The sequence below is a fragment of the Pteropus medius genome, unplaced genomic scaffold, assembly GCF_902729225.1.
Source record: "Pteropus medius unplaced genomic scaffold, Ma_sr-lr_union100, whole genome shotgun sequence".
NCBI classification, from domain to species: domain Eukaryota; kingdom Metazoa; phylum Chordata; class Mammalia; order Chiroptera; family Pteropodidae; genus Pteropus; species Pteropus medius.
In genome coordinates, this window is record NW_024340849.1 from 32,457,034 (window position 1) to 32,475,808 (window position 18,775).

Below are 18,775 nucleotides of genomic sequence, written 5' to 3' on the forward strand. Positions count from 1 at the left end.
GTCTACTTAGAATTTTTCTCATTCTCTCACAAGTCTGATCTCCTTTATTCAAACTAGTTTCTATTAATTATCCAAGAATCCTTTTAAATGTTATGGTCTTCTAAACCTTTAATAAGAGATTAGATAACCCTGCAAGTGCTCATTCCGGCTGTATAATTAGAGGATATTCACCTACTATTCTTTTCTATGCCACCATCACCATCGTCACTACCCAGCATTCACCTCTAGATACTGCTTGAGTAGGAAAATGGGCAGAAGAATGAAAGATTTTTACTTCTTTTTATCTATAGAAATGATCAGAGAATGCTTCGTTTATAAACATAATCTGGTATACAAAGGAGAAAAGCTCCCAATAATTTTAGTTTCAAAATGTCTTCTGTGTTTATTTGTAGCTAAGAAATAATCATCAAAGGGTATATAGTTTGTAATGAACTTAATTTATTATTTGTTTATCATATGCAATAAGAGGCCCTGGGACATAGCTAACGAAAAAAAGAAAAGAAAAGAAAAACTGATAGGGAACTGCCAATCTTCTTTGGCACACATAAAATATCACCTTCCCCATGGATGCCTGCAGGGTTGTTTTAGGAAAATCTGTCTTATTCTTATTGTGAATTTAAGCTGTACTGCCTGTGTGTGTGTGTGTGTGTGTGTGTGTGTGTGATGTATGCACTTGTTGGGTTCAATAATCACCAGCTAGATGGCTAATGAGAAGAACAGGGTATCTCTGAACATCTCAGAGACATTCTTCAAAAGAAACTGGCTTGAGGGGCAAACAGCCACTCTGAACTGTTTTGGCACTCTATTGCTAGAGAGTTATGGTTCCTAGTTGGCTAGTGGGTGTTAGAGATGATCAACCCCTGAAGATAGAGCATGGGAATTTTCTAAAAAGAATATAGGTTTATGCAAGGGTTAGAAAAGTTAAAACTTATCTGAGAAAAACAGACCTGAGGACAGAGCAGCACTACTAGGAATTTGGCTGCATCCAGAGGAGTCTCTTCTGAAGGACATACCTCTTGCTTGCTTGTTTGTTTGTTTGTTTGTTTATTTATCTTATAGTAATAATCATGCTTAATATACAGATTTCTCTCCTAGGTTGTAATTCTTTTTATTTATCCCTCGACACTAAATACTGTCTTATATACTCTTGTAGTGTTTTGTTTTGGTATTTTGAGACACCAAGGAGTGTTAGTAAAGAAAAATGGACTCTCACACATTGACTGAGTCCTGTGTGTAGACAATATCACAGTATTGGGTGATGGTAGGTGACACACGCTACAACCAGCAAGGAAGAGTGGTGAAGTGGCTGCTAAGTGCGCCAGTGGGTGGACATGTGAAAACTACTTTTTCCCCAATACACTACAAGGTGGCTTTTGAACGGTTAGAACTGTTTTTCAGGTTAAATTCCAGTGAAATATTTTTGTATATAATTTTTTGTTTAACATTTGTTTTTTTTTTCCCCTAGATGCTCATGAGGCAGAGATTTAATATATATTATTTATTTGTACTTAACTAGTATATAACAAGGCACTAAGTAGGTATTTAAAAAGTATTTTTAAGTAAATACAATTGTAACTATTTGTAAATCTGAAAGTAGGCACAATCCATCACTTGGGGAACTGACCAGAAGTTTAATTTTCGTTGCTTGCATTAACTGATACATTATGATTATTATTTCTTCTGAAAGTCAATATGACTGTTACTAACTTGACACGATTGGTAGATTTGTAAATTAAATGCATGTGAACAGCCAGGTGGAAATATGTATGAGTAGGCAGATCAAAATCAGCTAAATTTCCAAACCCCTAGAAATGGTAAACTATTATTTACACTGGGAGGTACTCAGTAAATTTAGAAAATTGATAAATGAAATGAAAACCAAATAAAATATTTTATGAGTAAAATAATCCTCACAAATTAGATTTATAGAATCATAAATTAATCTACTTTAAAATTCTGTATCTGTATGTAATTACTGCATGATACTTTTCAGCCAAGTCTGTCGGTTTAGTCCAAAATGTGATTTAAGAAATGGCCACTAGATGGCAACATATATTGATAAATTGGTTTTCGAGGTTAGGTTTAAGTTATACGCACTGCACAATTTTCACACAAAAATTTTTGTTTTAGATAAACTGAATTATTTACATAATTTAAAATATATGAGAAACTTTTAAAATAGTGTTACTTCTTACATTAGGAGTTTTGGAATTTGATGTGTTTTTCAATGTTAATATTCTGTGTTGACAACCAGGTGTGTTGGATATTCCGTATGAGTGATGTTAAAATGCCAGTTTTCTATGTGAGACATTATGAATCTTGAAATGTAATCTTAATGTTTTGACTTATCTGTTCTAAATTAGAATTTTTTAGTGCACATTAACAGCAGGGTTTAAAAAGTTGGATTTATAAGAGGTAAAATGAAGCTCTGTAGGATCTTTCCGAGATTTAATGTTAATGGTTATTTCTCTTCCAAAGGAAGGTTGTATAGAAATCCTCAAGTGGAACCCCTCTTATGAGATATTTGTTTGGGATATTATGACAAATACTATCATTTGAAGTAATTGTAAGTATGTAAGAAAATAGGAAATATATGTAAAGTAACAAAATATAGAATGTTTTGAAAATATTGCAATTTCTAAACTTTAAAAAGTACCTAAAATTCATTGACTAGCTCATCCAGTTTGAAGATAAATTACATCCTGTTCTGCAAGAAGATAATGGAAATATTAAAAATCCTGCATTAATGAGCCAAAATAACTTGAAATACTCAGTATGGAATTTTGCACATTTTAGTTTCTTTTTTTTTTATGAGAGAAGGAAATGATAGCAGACACAGGAAACTGGGTATTGATTTCTAAAAAGCAGACTCTAAGATTGTCATGAACAGCTCTTATACATTTTCTTGAAGCTCTAATATTTCTCGCTGGAAATTCATGTTCACATTGATAATACTGTGACCCTACAAGATACTACATCATGAAAGATTCTGTTACCATTTCTACTGCACTAAATTGAGAAATTACTTGGTGAAGTGTTATTGCAACCACACATGGTTGAACTAAATATCACACACATTTTCCTCATGAATGAATTTGTTACCAGTTCTATGTGTTAGGCACCAAAAACATTCAAGTGTGATAAACTCTGTTTAATAATTTTGAATTAAGCAATCAATTTTGGTTTCTCGTCCTATGCTGCCATCCGGTGGTTACTAGAGAAATAAATAAAGTGGAGGAATCTAATGTTTGTGAAAATGGTTTGAGCTATTTGTTTCTGTGGAATAGTAGAAATAAGGAACTCAAGCAGACACGTGCCTTCTGTCTCCAGAAAGAATGACATTCAGTGGCATTCTTTCATTTATTTTCTCTGTCTTTCACTTTTCTGTGATAGGCTGAGTTTGAAGTAGTTGTTGCATAATGTATGAAGGAAAAAAACCCTGAGCAGTCTTAACAGTTCTGAGAAATAATTGTCTCTTATTCTAAAATATTTCCATGGGGGGAGGGAAGAAGGACATCTATTTTAACCTTAATTTTCATTTGATCAGGAGAACTCATTCCTTTCTGAATACTTTGTCTAAACTAGGTTTTGAAAAATATCCATCATATCCACACAGTAATGAAAAAGCTGAAGCCAGTCAGCAGAGAGCTAGGCTGATTTATTATGGAATGCGATTACTTCGGGTTCTATCTTTTTTATCTTAATGAAACATGGTGCTATTATGGAAGTGGTCGTGTTATTACCTGGAAAATAATCTACCCTGTAATGGAATGAAAGTCTCTCTGAAGCAATTCAATGTAGAAATATTTTCATTTGTCCATAGCAGATAATGAGTTATCATCTAAAAACGTGTAGCTTTTGATCACCTGTTTATAATTTAAAACAAATTACTTGCTCTTTCATAGTTGGATCTAATGAAATAATTTAATGAATATTATATTAAGGATTAATCTTAAGAATGTTAATTCTTACCATTGTATTAACTGTCAAACTGATTAGAGCCATTAGTCAGTATATACTAACCAAGAATATTTTTCCTAACATTTCTTTTTACATAAATAGATATAAGATTTAGTATGTAGGTCAAAGTCATGAAAGAAAACAGAAGTGAATAAAAATTAGAACTATTGACTCCTCATTATATTTAATCTACTCATTCATATAGCCCTTGATATTGCATTCCAGAAAACATTAAATATTGCAATTTTTATTAAATATTTATTATTGGCACCTTTATGTTACAATATTAACAAACCATGACTTTGACTAATCAAAAGGAAAGGCTTGATGCTAACTTGCTGAAGCTTTATCCTATTTCTACCTTCTAGTTACATACTCAATAAGAACATAATTTGTCACATATCACCATGTTGAAAATCTAGTTGAATGAACATTTCCACTAAATAAGCATTTTATTATTATAATGCATGTTGAATTTAGTAAACATATTATAATACAGTAATCTTATCAATTATAAGTATATATTACGATCATCATTTTAAATTATACTTAATTTCCTTCTGTAGGAGAAAAAACTATATGCATAACAAATCAATATAAAATGAAAAAGGTAAACAACAGCTTGCTAAATAAATAGCATAAAGCAATTCTCCATCAAAGCCTCAGTAATTACTTTGTGGAACAGGCTGCCCTTAATACAACAATTAATTATTTTTTCCAAATGAATTATGCAAGCCAATATTTTTTCTTCATTAATGTTTTGTTGAAGTCATTAAGTTTCATTAATGAATAACAAAGAAGCAACTGGGTCCTTATTCCAACTGATATATATTAATATGCTTAACTTGAACTAAATGTATGTTCAGTATATAATCAAATTTGAATCAATCAAGTCAATTTACCAGTCAAATGTCCTTTTGGAGCTCTGGTTCTTTCATGTGGATAGCTCTTCACAAAGAACATGTAGAAAGCGACCCAGAAGGCTCCACGGTTCTGCCAAATATCACATCAATTCCTAATTACAATCCACTTGATTTTTTAAAAGAGGCTACTAGTTCTTTACATAGAACTCGGATTCTAATTATGATGAATGTGAATAAAAGCTTGAAATTAATCAGTGCAAAATAGAGACTATTAGCTGAGATGCCAGTTCCTTTTCCAAAGAAGAGAACTGATAAATTCATGCTATTTTTTGTTCTGCAAGAGTATGAATACAAGCAGGTATTCCATTCCTTTTTCACAAGACTTACATCTAAAGAACAGCAAAGCTTATCTTGTTTACATACTGTGGCTGTCTATATGAAAACAAAAAATATTGGTTTCTGAATTACCTTTTATGACATTATGACTTATAGTCTTACTACTGGGATAACACTTGACCACATTTTTATATAAGTGTAGAACATCTGAGCAGGAACACATTCATCAAGATGTCTTTCTAAGTATCAGTTTTTAGTAATAACTAAAATAGCTCTTTACTTGGGGTTTTAAAAATTAAATCAATCAATGTCTATTAAAAAGACCAGCAAAGATTTTTTTTGGGGGGGTGGGGCAGAGGATGTATAGACATAGACAAGCTTATGCTTAAATTTCTATGGAAAAGCAGAGTCACTAAAACAGCTAAAACAATCTTGACAAAGAATAATAAAGTGGGAGGAATTATTATTTGGCATTAAGCCTTACTATATAGCTACAGTAATGAAGACAGCATGGTATTGGTGGAAAGACAGGCATATAGATGAATGGATCAGAATAGAATACCGGACATATATCTACACAAATATGTTCTGATGATTTTTGACAAAGGCATAAAACCAATTTAATGGAGGAATAACAATTTTTTTTAATATAAATGCTGCTAGAACAACTAAACATCCATGAGCAAAAACAAAGAAACAGATAAGTAAGTAAATCTTGACCTAAAATGCATGTCTTACATAAAAATTAACTAAAAATAGATCATAGAGTTAAATGTGGAATGTAAAACTATAAAACTTTTAGAGAAACATACAAGAAAATCTTTGGGACCTAAGGCTAGGCAAACGATTGTTAGAGGAAACCAAAAGTACAATCTATAAACTGATAAATTGGACCTCACTAAAATTTAAACTTTTGCTCTGTGAAAGCTCATGTGAACTGGATCAAAAGATGAGCTATGACTGGGAGAAAACATTTCCAAATAACATCTACAACAAAGGACTGGTATCTAGAATACATAAAGAACATTCGCAATTCAACAGTATAAAATCAAACAATCTAATTAGAAAATGAGTAAAAGACATTAATAGACATTTTAACAAAGAGGATGTACAGATGACAAATAAGCATATGAAGAGTTGCTCAATATCATTATCCATTGGGGAATGCAGATTAAAACCACAAGATATCACCATACCTACCAGGATGGCTAAAATAAAAATAGTGACAACATGAAATGTTTGCAAAGATTCAAAGAAAGTGGATTAGTCATACATGGCTATTAGGAATACAAAAATATTACAGCCACGGTGGATAACAGTTTGGTAGTTTCTTATAAAATCAAACATGCAACTATTATATGCACTCCTGGACATTTATTCTAGAGAAATAGCCCAAAACTGAAATCAGCCTAGATATTTTTCAACAGGTGAATGATTAAACAAATTATAGTATGTATGTACCATGAAATAATATTCAGCGATAGTAAGAAATGAAGTATTGATATGGGCAACAATTTGAATGAATCTCCAGCAGAAAAAAAGCCAGCTCTGAAATCTTACACAATATATTATTCCATTTATATAACATTTTGAAATAAAAAATTTTAGAAATGGAAAACAGATTAGTGCTAGAGTTGGGGTTGGGGAGAAGGGAGAAGGATTTAATTATAAAGGGACAACTTATAGGACCCTTGTGGTGTTGGACTGTTTAGTACATTGACTATGGTGGTGGATTCTCAAAACTACAGAGAATAAAATTGTTTATAAATTAACACACACAAATGAGTACAATTAAAACTGGGAAAATTTGAATAAAATTGGTGGATTTTATCATTGTCAAAACACTTGTGATATTATATTATGATTTTGTAAAATGTTATTGGTGAAAATTAGGAAAAGTGTATAAGGGATCTCTTTGTATCATTTCTTATAACTTCCTGTGAATCTACGATGACCTCAATACAATTTTTAATTAAAAAAAAAGAAAACCAGAAGAAGTAATTAAGAATAAACAGAACCTTTAGGTAAATTTCATGTATTTTATTAAATGGTTGAGTCAAAGGGTAATGTCAATGTGTACAGGAAATTATAATTAAAATACATATCTAAAAATAGAGACTATTTAATGTTAATTCCAACATCTGTACTCTAAGTAACTGCTGAAAGCTTTACTAAAATTTTACTAATGGATACATTTCCATGCTTGTCATCTTTGAACGTCATCTTTCACCTGATTCTGTACTGCCATGAGCTCTGATGTGCTTCTCTGATGATCTACATTCTTTTCCCCACACTTATCCAATCTCTTTATTTTATCAAGGCTTATAGTCTGGTTTGTTATCATTACTGTAAGTTCAGAATTAAAGAGACTAAATCTCTATTAACAGTATTTCTATAGTTCATGCTAGATCATGAATGTATGTATGCAAATATTGGGGATAGGATTCCACTCTGTGACATATTCTTTTAAAAAGTTAATTCCTGTTGTGAGTTGTTGGGAATGTAAGTGACCACTCCGACTTCTACTTTCTGCCTTTAATTTTCCTCTCCTTTCTTCCCTCTTTTTATCCCTGTTATTAACTTCCAATTTTACAACAAAATGGTGGCTTTTTACAAATAAAATACAATAACTCTAATTATTAAACAAACAAGCAAAAGAAAAAAAAACAAAAATCTTATGGTCATATTTTGGTTAGCTGTGACTGGAGTTTTGTAATTTAATCATTTCATTCCCATTCGTGTATGCTCAATAGAATTTTGTTAATTTGATTGCATACAAGTGTGTTAGATCTAATTTCTGTGTTCTTTGTTTACAGTGGTGAGTTAGTGAACAATGATTAATTAGAACAATGATTATTTAGATGGATAGATGCCACAAATCAAATTAGTAATATATTTTGAAAAATGATTCATTCATGTAAAACAAGAATATATAAAAGTATTGATAATGATCTATCTAGTACGTGAGTAGCTTGGTAAATAGTAAAACCCTTCTAACAGGGTAGTGGAGTAGGTTGGTATGGGAGGCTCTAGGAAAAGAAAAATCCTGACTCATTAGGAAATTCTTCAAGCAAAAGTTCAATGCTAGCATTTCTACTCTAAGTTGTCTTATACAGGAATAGACCTCATTAAAGAACAGTCAGAGGAACCATTACTGAACTAGGTTGTTCTAGGCTTTACGTACTTGTAGCACACACCATATTCAATCTTCTTGGGGAAAAAAGAACAAAAAAACAAAAAGCAAAAAATAAATGTAATCCTGTAGCCTTTCTGTGTTATTATTTATCTACTAGACAGACTTCATTGTCATCACTTCTCCCATCAGAATCAAGAGTCTGGACCTCTGTTTATCTTATTCTTCTTAGAGCATAAGGTGTTATATCAATACCAGTTCCTCAGTCCACAGAGATGACTACCATGCCAGTGATATTTCTCAGATTTTTAGGTTGTGCAGAAAAATATAAACTTTGAGATTTATCACCAATATAACTATATTTTCTAGTTTTATATCCTTGTAGTGAAGCATCATAAGTTTTTAATTATAAGGCATCATGCCAAAGATGATAGTGTATCCAAATCAACATTATACTTCTGAAAGAGCAATGAGTGCTTGGAGGTCCATTTAGAAAAGCTTGAGTAGTTCAAGTTTGGTTGTATTTATGTTATGACACTTATAATGACAAGCCATCTGGATGAAAAGTGAAAGTTCTGTGAATCAACCAGATGTATCCAAGTATCTAAATTTTCAGCATCAGTAGACTGGGTGAATTTTTAAGCTCAAGATAATTAGCTTCTTGTTTGACTGTAAGATTGGAGGATTATTATACCAGCAATGGTCTGCAGCACTCGGATGTTATTTAGCCATCATCTCTTGATTGTAAAGAATTAGCAGAGGGTGATACTTAAGAGCAGGGCTTTGGGAGTTAGACAATACCCGGTTCAAATCTGACCTCTCCCAACCGTGAGCTGGGTACTCAGGAAAATTGTGAAAATTTGCTATTCAGTACAAAAATTTTATTCATGTCTACCTTCTAGAGTTGATACGAGGGTTATAGACCCTGTCTAATGTAAATATTAAGTTAATATTAGGTATTATTGTTTCATGCATGTTTTATTTTTTCCTTGTATTAATGTCTTTAATGTCAGGAACTGGTTAATTATCTTACGCAGCGCTTAACATACAGAAAGGACTCAGTAAATATTTAATAAATAAATTGTAACAAAATTTTGTTATGTGAATTCTCTCTTTAATATAGTTTTTTAAGCCCTTTATAAGTTCTACTTCTGATAGCATCTATCAACTGATCTGTGTTGTCTTTTTGGTTAAGGAGGTCACACTAGATAAGTCTCTTAGAGGAAGATTAGTTGAGAAACTAGAAATTTTTACCACCAAAATTTTAAAAAAAGTCAAAATAGTTTATTTTAATTTCTGTCATTACAATAACAATTCTTTCACTGTAGACGAGCACAGCAAGGTTTAAAAATTGCTGAAAGTTGCGTAGCTATCAATGGAGAGAAATGAGCTTTAAATCAGGTATCGTCTAAATCGCAAGGCCCCACTTTTAACCACTGCCCTTTACTAACTCTTTACAGTCAAAAGTAATGGCTCAGTGTCATCTGAATGCTGCAGACCATCAAAAGTGTAATAAACTTCCAATCTTACAGTAAAGCAAGAAGCTAATTATCTTAAAATGAAAAATTTGGTCAGTCTTTTGATGCTGAAAATTTAGATATTGTCACATTATTGTGACAAAGGCACATATTCTACATTATAAGATATAATCTTTTAAAACAGTTTAAGAACAATATGTCAGTGCAATAATTTCTTGCTTATGGGAGTACAGAGGAGGTAAATTCTAAGACTCTCAGTGGATGCTTGAAATCACAAATGGTACAGAACCCTATATATGTCATGTTTTTTTTCTATACATACATAACTTGATAAAGTTTAACATAAATTAGGCACTGTAAGAGATTAAGAACAACAATAACTAATAATAAAATAGAACAATTATCATAATGTCCTGTAATAAATTTATGTGAGTGTGGTCTCTCTCTCTGATAACTAATTTGATAACTGAGACTGATAACTAAGTATAACAGACAGGTAGTGTATATAGCACATATACATTGGAAAAAGGGATAATTTACATTCCAGGCAGGATAGAGTGGGATGGTGTGAGATGTTATCATACTACACAGAATGGTATGCAATGGAAAATCTATGAATTGATTATTTCTGGAATTTTCCAGTTAATATTTTTGGACTGCAGTTGACTGCAGGTAACTGAAACCATGGAAAGCAAAACCATGAATAAAGGGAGATGATTGTATAAATATTTTTGAATTCCTTTGTGTATGGAAAGTGCACTTATTGGGTCCCTACTATATACAAAGCTCTGTACATACAGAATTACCGAATTAGATATAGTTCTTGATCTAACTTGCAGACTGATAGAAGGAGGCAGGTATAAAAACAAATCATTAGAATACAACTGTAATGCAATATTGTAGATATACACAAAGTATAGCAGTGATAAAAGAATGGAAAGTGGTTAAGTTTACTACAGGAATAGAAGGATAGAGTCACGACAGCTGTAAGAGAGAATGTGATACTTAAACTGAGTATTCAAAGAGTAGACCTTCAGCATCAGGACCAGAAAGGCCATTACATGTAGAGGGGACATTAAGAACAGAGGCATGTTCATTGCAGTATAATTCACAATAACCAAGATATGCAAACAATCTAAGTGCCCATTGACAGATAAATGGATAAAAACAATGTGGGATATAAATACAATGGAATATTATTTAGCCTTTATTATTTATTTATTTATTTATTTATTTATTTATTTATTTATTTATTGACCTCACAGATTACAAAGAACTTGGCTTACAATCTCTTATTATTTTTTTAAAATTTTTTTATGCCTACAGCACCTAGTATTCCTAGGTGGTCTCCCATTTAAGTACTAACCAGGCCCGACCCTGCTTAGCTTCCGGGATCAGGCTTGTTCGGGGTAGCACGGCCGTACACTATTTAGCCTTTAAAATGGAAATTCTGCCATATGTGACAATATAGATGAAACTTGACATTGTGATAAGTGAAATAAGCAGTCACAGAAAGACAAATACTGCATGATTCCACGTGTACAAGGTATCTAAAATAGTCACATTAGTCACATTCATAGAAGCAGAGAATGCAATAGTGGTTGCCAAGGGTTAGGTTTTGCTTAATGGGTATAAAGTTTCAGTTATGCTTGATGAATAAATTCTCGATATATCTTTATAATATAACGTCTATTGTTAAAAATATGATACTGTGTATTTCAAAATTTAAAAGAATAGATCTCATGTTAAATGTTTCTATGACACACACACAAACATATATATACATAAAAACAAAGGGACACAGGTTACTCGAGGAGGTATTGGATATGTCTCTTACCTTGACTGTGGTGATGATATGATGGATGTTTGCATATGTCCAAAATTATTGAGATATACAGATTATATATGTACAGTTCTTTGTATATCAATTACACCTTAGTAAAGCTGTTTAAAAAAGAGAGCAGAGACAGAAGCACAAAACACGATGGTTCATTTGGTGAACTGCAAACAATTCAATCTGACTGTGATACAGAAGAGCACAAGGAGAGGAGGGCTTATGTTGAAAATGGTTTTGCAGAAATAAGCAGGGGAGAGATGATGGAGGACTGTGTATATCCTGCTTCATTCAGTGTATGTGCTTAATGTTGGGGTCAACATTAGCCATGAAAAGTTTCTGAACACAAATCACTCTCTCAGAAATACAGAAAAATGGAAAGATGAAGGTGGAGAGACCAGTTGGAAGATTATTATGACGACCTAGTTGAATAGTAATAATGGCCTAGAAGCGTGATTTTTAGTCTTTGCTACACAGTAAAACCTGAGGAGGTTTTCAAAATTACTTATTCCCGTGCTCCACTCTAGATTCATTAAATAATTAAATCAGGATTTCCATGAGTAGAACCTGGCATGAGTAATTAAAAAAAATTCCTTAAGTGAGTTGTCAAAAACTGTACATTGTACTACGCAGCTGATTTTGACAACTCATGATCTGGAATATGATAGTAGCAACAGAGATGGAGAGCAGGAGTTGAATTAGAGAGTTTTTAAGGTGTGAATTGTAGAGCAGTGCCTCTTAAACTTTGTGATACATAGAATAAACAGAGAGTTTTGAAAAAAAATGCAGATTCTGATACAGTAGATTTGGGCTGAGGGCTGAGATTCTGTATTTCTAACCAGCTCTCAAATGATGTCAAAGCTTTTAGTCTTTAGACCGAACTTGTGGAGCAAGATTATGTATTTTGCAGGGGAGAGAAAGAGAAAAAAAATAAGTTGAGAATGGCTTCTTAATTCTGACTACAATGACTAAGGAGACCTAGTAATAAAAGTGGGGAGAAAGGTCATAAATTTAGTTTTGAACATATTGAATATAAAGTGCCTCTGAAAAATATGAGAAAATGTGTGAGTTCTAGAGCTTGGACGATATATCTAGGCAGGAGGAAAAGAAGTGTATGTCATCAGCCTCTTCAGAGTAATTGAAACATAGGCATTAATAAAAATGCCTGGGCAAGATGTGGTGTGTGAGACATGGCCAAAGAGAGAATCCTGAGAACAATACGAATGGGATATTAAGGGCAGGTTAACCACTAAAGGAAAAAATAGTAAGATTTTACAAGATACAGGACAATAGTCAATAAGATAGTGTCACAAAAGCCAAGGAAAGAGAGAGGAATTCAAAAGAGTGGTCAACTTAGTCAAAGCTGCTTGAGAGTCCCTATAAGATTACTGAAAGAGGCCCATAGGATTTACCAATAAAGATGTTCATCTTGATGAAGGTGGCTTCAGTGAGTGGACAAACATTTGGAGGCAAAGAAGTAGGACAATATTTCTCGGAGATGCAGATTGAAGAGGAAGAAGCAACTAGGTAAAGGTAGTTGCAGGATCCAGAGAAGGAATTTAAAAAAAAAACAAAACTCGTTTTTACATTAATTTTGACCATTTCTCTTTATCGGCGTTGGTTTATTATCTCTCTTTAACATATGAAAAGATTTTTTAAATTAATTTTAGCCTGACCCATTATTTTAATTTATTCTCCACTGTTAGTTCAAATGAGGAAATACTTCCTTAATGACTTTCTGTTGCTAATTCTGTTTCGACTTCTGAGTGTAAATTACTCGCAAACAGCTTTTAAGTTCTAATATAGACATTCTTCTCCCATTCTCTAGGGGAAATTTCACTGGCCATTCTCTGTTCCCTTCTTCTATGCAATTCCACTTCATGATATCTGTTCTCAGCACTTTCTTCCTCTCATGGTGTCTAAGCTAGTAGTAATTTCCTTACCCAAGGCTGCACTTTGACCCAGAATGCTACAATCTGACACTGCAGGGTGGATTTTTATTCTTGAATGCATAATAGAATCACTTTTAGAAATAAGATGCTGTGCCTCACCCTACGCCATTTAAATCAGAATCTCTGAGATAGAACCCAGGATCCAGCATGTGATCATTATGTGCTGCTGGGTTAAGAAGCTTTGCTTTATAGACACTAGGACTTATGTTTCTTCTGCACAATTTGAAGAAAATCAAAATGCCTGTTTTAACAAGTTAACAAGCTTCATCATGCATATGTAGATGAATATATTGATCTTGAATATATTATATTTATAATGTCACAAAAGCTTATTGAAAGAAGAATGATCATAGGGAGGAAGTTTAGGGCTAAGATTATTCCTGGGAAGGAAGAATGAATTAAAATAGAAGATGGAAATGGAGGATCTAGAAACAATGTCTGAAGGTTTAAGAGACTAAACAGAAGCTTGAGAAGATATTAGAATTAAACCGGGAACTGAAAGAGTGACAATGACACTGTACATCAGACCGGGCCCTAAGGGACAGATGATTTTATAGGATTCTGTATTTATAATGAAAGAAGAGAACATGAGCAGGCTGGAGTGTCAGGTGGCTTTTAGAAAACAGTCTCTACTTGAAACATGAAGTACAGACCGGGACAACCTTGCTTTTATCAAGAACTCAAGAACTCAATAGCTTACCCAGGTGGGAGCTAGAACATGTCAGTAATGAGAAAAGTGAGGTTTGCCAAAGCCTTATTACCTGGCTCTTTCCTAGTAATTTGCCAGCAACACTCCTCATTTCAGGATATAATGATTTGTATTAATTTTGTGTTTGAGATATAGATGGTTAAGTGAAGTTGTATTTAAACTCCTATTTCTGCATGACCATTGATTAATTTGAAGAGTTTGTTTCTGCTATGGGAATAGATGACCCATCGGTCATTTGCTAAATGATCACTGCAATTTAGACATTGGCATTCAAAATTACATTTAGTAAGTCCAAATGACCATTTAAAGCCACCTAATTTAAATGGTCTTTCATGACTGAGCAATTGCTTTGTTCTTAGTAATATAAAAGCCGAAAAAGTATAATCAAATAGACAAAAAGCTAATTCAGGGCAGAACTAATCGAGTGTATTTTTGCTCACATGCAATCAATTTTAGTAGTTTTCAGTCTTTTAAAATTATTGAAATTAAAAATTAGAAAATGTTTAAATTCATTTTAAGTTCCCTCAATAGCAATGTTACAATACATTAAGGGTAGATGTTATTAGCTCCTACAATTAGTCCACATTTATCACAGTAATTATGAACTCGCTATTGTGTTTACTATTGCATTAAGTTGATTATAAATGCCAAAAATGATTTTAATGAAATACTTCTTTGTTGGTAAAGACACATTTAGTATGAGGTAGTTATATTGAAACTTTATAATTTGTTACAGTATTAATATGTAATCATTATAAAGTGAAAGTTAATACTCAGAAAGGAACAACTATTAAATCTAAAGTATTAGAATTTATTAAAGAGCTAATTGTAATTTATATTGACATTAAATCATTTAGCTTAGAAATTCATATTATTCATTTGGAGAAAAGATTTTCTTTATTTCTGAGGCATTTTCTTGACTCTAGAAAAGTATTTTCTTGTTTGTGAAGAAAACAATAAATATTCAAAGACCTATGTTTCACCTCATCTGATACTCTCATCAGCATTAACTAACGGGCTCCCTAGCACTGTGCTGTCCAACATGAGTGTCACAGGTGGCTATTGAGTAGTAGGTATGTGGAACTCATCTGAATCGAGAAGTCCTGATCTGGATTTTAAAGACAATATGACAAAAGGAATCTAAATATCTCATTAATATTGTTACATTGATTACATGTCAAAATGATAATGTGTAGATATATTGGTATAAATAAAAATGAGCCTGGAAAGGTGGGCAGCAGTCAAAACAGTAGGATCTTGGGGATCATGATGAGGATTTGTTTTTTTTTCTAACTGCCTAAGAAGACATTGACAGGTTTTGAAAGGGAGTAACATGGCTGGTGTTTGAAGGGATCATCATGTGAGAAGAATATGATTGGGGTGGGGGTATAAGATTGATGAATAAAAACTGGAATTCTTGCATTAATCCAAGCTATTTAGGCTAGAAGGCTGAGGGTGGAGTGGGATAGACTTATGGCTTTATTTGGAAGACAGAATAAAATGAACTGACCATAGAAGTAATATTCTGGAATGTGTGTATAAAAAGACAAACCAAGGAAAATCTCAGGTTGTTTGGCATGCAATGTCTAAATTTGCTTTCTTTCTTGATTTAATTTATTATCAATCTCTTAAAATTTAGTGTCTCTGGGTATATAGCTCTGTAAAATATCAGAAACCCATATTGCTGAGTTTTAGGATAACAAAGAATCTCTCAGAAGAGCCTGGACTTGACAAATCTGAAAGCATAAAGTCATCACAAAAACTCACTGATCTTATTTTACAGGAGCGGAGAAGATTTGGGGTGCTATGCTATTAATCTTTATGAGCCTAATGACCACCAGAATTCAACGAGAGGGTAAAACTAATTATCCAAAGATCCGAAGGGAAAGAATCTGTTTCTCCCGTGATTTTGATATATTCTGACCCCATGGAGCCTTTGAATAGAGCCATGTAGGCCTAAAATTGGTATACCAAAAAAAAAAAAAAGATACAACACAGACATTTTTACTTTGAATGCCTCAGTCACTATTTAACATTCCATCTTCATATACTGTCTACATTGTTAAATTGCCTGAAACTGCAGAGCAGTCAAGCAGTACACAAATTAAGCCACATAGTAATCGGATTTCAATCACTAAAAATTCACAGCTCAATTAAGTTATTTACTGAGATGTTTGTCTTAGCTGTTGAAATCTTTGCATATTTATAGGCACTTCACAGTAACCTTTTAAAAATATCCTGATGTGAAAATTTAAAAAAAAAACAAAAACATACATTTGTTTTTTTATAAGGTAAGTTAAAATTACGGCTCTAGGTATTTAAAAATGAATAAAAAGTCAATTACTTCAAGTTTTCCAAGAGTATGATTTGGTACCTATAATAGAAAGCTGACTACAAATTGCCTGATTATGCTTTTGTTTCTGAAAAAGAATATTTAAAAAAAATGTGATCCAAGTTACAATTTAATCTTCTGTTCTTCCTTCCATTTTGTGATGTTATAGTTGGATCATATTTCCCAGATTCAGCACTTCTATCTTCTGCTTCATATTTAACCATAAAATTCTGAGAGTGACTCGATAACTTGGTTCAATTCAGTTTTGGAAGTTTCATTTCCTTCGCAGCAGCAAGAGGATAATAATAACTACCCAAGACAAGGTGGTTCCAGTGTTCATTCATCTGATCATGGTAAAAAATAAAACACTTGAATTTTTGGTAAAAAAAAAAAAAAAAAAAGTGCTGACATATTTATAATATCTGATATCAGTGGCTAATATTTATAGCAAGGCCTTGCTAAGAACTAGACATGATTTAAAATATTTTATAAATACCTCCTTTAATCTTTTCAAAAGCTCTATTTTTAATACCTATTTTACAAATGTGAAATATTTAGGCTTATGGATGTTAATTGCCTAGCCTCATAGCACATGACAGAAGGCCAAGCAGCATATTCGAACTAGGTCTGTCCGAATTCAGGCCTAAGCTCTCAAATATTAAACCTAATTGACTCTTTGATACCAAATGATATGACTCTCACTGAATTAGTTTCTATTGTTACAAATTTAGTAGTTTAAAAACAAGACAAATATATCATTTTATAGTCTGAAGGTCAGAAGTCTGAAATAGTCCTACAGGGTTAAAATCAGAGGCTGAGTTCCCCATGAAGCTGAAGGAAAGAATCAATTCCTTCTGCTTCCAGCTTCTAGAGTCTGGCTGCGTTCCTCTGCTTCTGTGTCTCTGACTTGACTCTCTCTCCTGCTTTCCTCTCATAAGGACCCTGATTAAATTGGGCCCACCTGGATAATCCAGAAAGATCTTCCCATTTCAAAACTCTTAATTTAATTACACCTGCAAAGTCCCTTTTGCCAGGTAAAGTAACATATTCTCAGGTTCTGAGGATTAGGATATAGCATCTTTGGATGGGGAGGAGGGCATTATTTTGCCTATCACATTCATATTGAAATAAAAAACACATTTTAGAACATGTCTTGGAAAATGGCTACTAATTCTAAGTATGACAGTTAAGTACCTTATTCATAGAATGGTATAATTCGGTGGTATTTTTTGTGGTGAAAACTTGAGTAAATTTGATCATCTAAACTGTGAATCTGTAGATTGCAAACTTTGGCCAACGAGAATGTAAAAAGTTACTATACAAAACTCCTGCTAAGATGAATTCTGTCATCCAAGTACCATCTATATAGGGAACTCCCTATCGGATTTGGAGAAGTTGTCTTTTCTTTTCTTTTCTTTTTTCCTTTTTCTTTTCCTTTTGCTTTCTTTGCTTACTTTGCTTTGTTTTTCTCTTTTTTCTCTTTCTTTCTTTCCTTCCTTCTTTCCTTCCTTCCTTCCTTCCTTCCTTCCTTCCTTCCTTCCTTCCTTCCTTCCTTCCTTCCTTCTTCCTTCCTTCCTTCCTTCCCTTCCTTCCTGTCTTTCTTTCTTTCTTTCTTTTCTTTCTTTCTTTCTTTCTTTCTTTCTTTCTTTCTTTCTTCTTTCTTCTTTCTTTCTTTCTTTCCTTTCTTTCTTTCTTTCTTTCTTTCTTTCTTTCTTTCTTTCTTTCTTTCATCTCTTTCACAGTACCTCTTCCTGTGACATATATTAAGAATAAACTGCAAAAGGACATGATTAGACTCTCTTTATGTCCCTCTATCCATTTAATATGATATTATTATTATTATTATTTTTCTCCCATTCCCTCTATAGCTGAGGCATGGAACTTGCTAATTTCAATTCTGGGACCAGATATTTCCCAGATATTTTAAGGGTGGAGAGGGCTCCCCCACCACCAATGCAATTCAAAACAAAGAAAGAGACATATATTTTTTGCATAGTACAAAAGAAATGCCTTTATGTACATGGTTCTGAAGTTCTCTTCAGCATCAGCAACAGTAAAACTGCTGAAAATCAAATGACTGGGCTTCTGGCTCTGAAGCTGAGAAGACGAAGGACCTTGGAGGGTGGGAGAGAAGGAGAGAAAGGAAGGGTTTAAGAGCTTCAGAGACCAGTGAGGAGG